This window comes from Portunus trituberculatus, chromosome 6 (assembly GCF_017591435.1).
Source record: "Portunus trituberculatus isolate SZX2019 chromosome 6, ASM1759143v1, whole genome shotgun sequence".
NCBI lineage: Eukaryota > Metazoa > Arthropoda > Malacostraca > Decapoda > Portunidae > Portunus > Portunus trituberculatus.
This window is the reverse complement of record NC_059260.1, coordinates 6,179,522-6,183,457: the sequence shown is the minus strand read 5'-3', so window position 1 is coordinate 6,183,457 and position 3,936 is coordinate 6,179,522.

Below are 3,936 nucleotides of genomic sequence, written 5' to 3'. Positions count from 1 at the left end.
CCTCATTCGCATACTGGCAGCCAGGACACAGAGAACAGTTGCCATGTGGCAACCAACACGAGCAAAAATCTCGTTGATTTTCACTCCTGCTTGCTTTAGTGTGATGATACGGGTCTCTCTGTCTTGCTTATGGTGGTTCCGGCCATGTTTGTCCTTCACAGGAAAACTGGAACATGAGGGCAGGAAACTGGACACCTGGCAAGTAGACCTTGAACTTGAGTTACTGAAGTGGTGTTGCTACCATGTGATCACATGTTTATAAATCCCAAGGATGCAGGCATTCACAATTCTGAAATAAGTGAGAGCATGTTGAATATAGAGTGTTTTGAGTTTAGATGTGTTCACCGCTCACTTTAACAGAAGGTTGTATTATAAGAACAAAAGGGAAGTTGCAAGAAGTTGTTAGGCGTACTCATGACACTACCTTCATGAAACATTCCTACCTGCCTCCCACTGTAATGTTAGGTTTTGTATCTGTACAGTTGCTCCAAGAAGTGATGTCACAATGTTTAGTGATTTTCTTGTGTGAATTGAATAGGAACTAACCCTTTGACTGTTGTTCAGCACACCTTTCCTTAATTACCACTCCCTCCAAGACATCTTGACTTGTTCTGCAGCTACCTCCAATCTTTAAGGTGGGTTCACACGTGCCAATTTGTGACTGTAATTTTACATCAGTAGAGTTTCTGACTCATCCCTTGTAGGTGGAACGTGTGACATGTAGCGACTGGAAAGTATCGACTAGTTGGCGCCTTGGCGGGAAGTGAATGTAAACAAACAGCTAATTACCAAGATGTCTTTCTCCAGTGACAATGCTGAAGCTGTGGTTGCTCTTCTTTTGGTGTACCAAAAGTCATCAGAAAAGAAAATGCCTGTGGATACATCCCTGGCTAAGTAGAAGGAATGAAAAGAGTGTCTACCACACTCTTTTACCTGAGCTGAGCTTGAAAGACCCTGACACCATGAGACTGGATAAGCCTTAACAGGGAGCAGTACCATGACCTCCTGCAGCTTGTGACTCCCCTTATCAAAAACAGTCCTTATAGAGTGGCAGCTATTTCATTGAATGAAGATTTGCAAGCCTTTTATTTTTAATGTATAATTCATATCTGGTGTCCTAGATGTGTTCTTTTCCCCTCATCAACTCTTAACATTTTCAAAGCTTACTCCGTGACGTCACTAGGCACCAATATTGAGTTGGAAACTCTACTTACGTAAAATTTCAGTCACAAATCAGCAAGTGTGAACCTTTCTTCAACCTAGAAAGAGATTGGAAAATTTATTTTTTTCATCCCCTTCTTTGTTGTAGATTCTTATAAAGATTTCATATATTGACTGGTGCTGTTGATTGTTTTGTGTCATGGTGAAAGGGTCAGAACTTAGAGTATAGGCGGGTTGACAGTGGCTGCCATGCTATGTTAGACACTAGATATGCGATGCCACAGGCTGATGCTGGCAATGCTTGCGACTCAAGCATTCACACCATGAGCAATGACATGCTACATTACACACTATCTCTTGCTGGGGAGCAGGACAGTGACAAGTGCTGGCATACCATTGTTACCCAACTCACAAATATCTCACAAGCACACACTCTGCCAGCATAGCATTGTGTCCAGTGGGAACATCCATACTTAAAAAGCACCATAGTGATTGCATGACAGGTGGCTTTGCACAGAGCACACTGCATAGCCTGCGCGGCACTACAGCCGGTCAACCCCGTGATGGAGCAAGGAATGGCAGCGGCATTGTCTTATGGTGCTACTGATGCTATTTACTACTACTACTACTATTCCTATTTACTACTTTTACTACTACTACTACTACTACTACTACTACTACTACTACTACTGCTACTACTACTACTACTACTGCTGCTTCCTGCTTACTACTGCTACTGCTACTGCTACTGTTACTGTTTTTGCTACTACTACTGCTGCTGCTGCTGCTGCTACTGCTGCTGCTGCTACTACCACCACTGCTGCTGCTGCTGCTGCTACTGCTACTACTGCTACTGCTGCTGCTGCTTGCTCACTACTGCTGCTGCTGCTGCTGCTGCTGCTGCTGCTGCTGCTGCTGCTGCTGCTGCTGCTGCTGCTGCTGCTGCTGCTGCTGCTGCACCACTGCTGCTGCTGCTGCTGCTGCTGCTGCTGCTGCTTCTGCTGCCACCACCTGCTGCTGCCACCACCACTGCTGCCACCACCACTGCACCACTGCCACCACCTGCTGCTGCTGCTGCTGCACCACCTGCTGCCACCACTGCTGCTGCTGCTGCTGCCACCACTGCTGCTGCTGCTGCTGCTGCTGCTGCTGCTGCACCTGCTGCTGCTGCTGCCACTGCTGCTGCTGCTGCTGCTGCTGCTGCTTTGCACCACCACTGCTGCTGCTGCTGCTGCTGCTGCCACCACCACCACCTGCTGCTGCACCTGCACCACTGCTGCTGCTGCTGCTGCTGCTGCCACCACCTGCTGCTGCTGCTGCTGCTGCACCACTGCTGCCACCACCACTGCTGCTGCTGCTGCTGCTGCTGCTCCACTGCTGCTGCTGCTGCTGCTGCCACCACCACCACTGCTGCTTGCTGCTGCTGCTGCTGCTGCTGCTGCTGCTGCTGCTGCTACTGCTGCTGCTGCTGCTTTTTGCTGCTGCTGCTGCTCTTGTTTGCTGCTGCTACTGCTGTTTGCTGCTGCTGCTCTTTTACTGCACTCTTCTGTTGCTACTGCTGCTGCTACTGCTGCTACTGCTACTGCTACTACTACTACTGCTACTACTACTACTGCTGCTGCTGCTACTACTAACTAACTAACTATAACTAACTAACTTAGTTACTTACTACTACTACTACTTCTACTACTACTACTACTACTACTACTACTACTACTACTACTACTACTACTACTACTACTACTACTACTACTACTACTACTACTACTACTACTACTACTACTACTACTACTACTGTTGAATGCATTTATTCTCTTCTCTTTGAAATATTGAACACATAAAAGATTGTTGTATTGTTATTTTATTCTTGTAATGGAGATAAATATATTCCTTAACATCACTGAAGAGGCATTTCAATACTTTCTGGATGATACATACAAACAGATAGAGATAGAATGATAGGTAGATAAGAGCAGATAAGTAGCTAAATAGATACAGATAGATAAATAAGTAGGTAGGTAGGTAGGTAGCTAAATAAATAAATAGATAGATAGATAGATAGATAGACTGACAGACAGACATAGATAAACTGATTGATTGATTGATTGATAGACAAACAGGAATCGACTAGTAGATTAGGAGACTGTGTGTGTGTGTATGTACATGAATGAAGAGAGACAGTGGAAGAATCACATTTCATCTGTCTCGTGAGGAGGGAGGGGAAGAGAGAGAGAGAGAGAGAGAGAGAGAATCTTGTGTGGCTTCATGTGAGAGAGAAGATAGTTTCAAGTTACGTGACATAGAAGAACGTGTGTGTGTGTGTGTGTGTGTGTGTGTGTGTGTGTGTGTGTGTGTGTGTGTGCAGGTAGACAGACTCACCTGCCATCAGTAAGAAGGAAGTGACCTGGGTGTGTGTGTGTGTGTGTGTGTGTGTGTGTGTGTGTAAATCAGACATACACAATCACACATTAATTATTTTTGTGTATTTTGTGGAATCTTTAGAAATAACTAAGAAAAAAATGGTGAAACTGTGTGTATTGAAAAGGAAAGAGAAATAGGATAAGGAACACAGGAGGAGGAAACAATATAAGTGATAAAAGGAGAGAAGGAAAGAAAAAAGAAACAATAAAAAGCAAGGAAGTTAATTGTTTTTGTGAATATTTTGGCTTTTGTGGGAGAAAGCTGACACCACCACCACCACCACCACAACCTGCACCACTACCATCACCACCACCACCACCACCATAACCTACACCACTACCAACACCACCACCA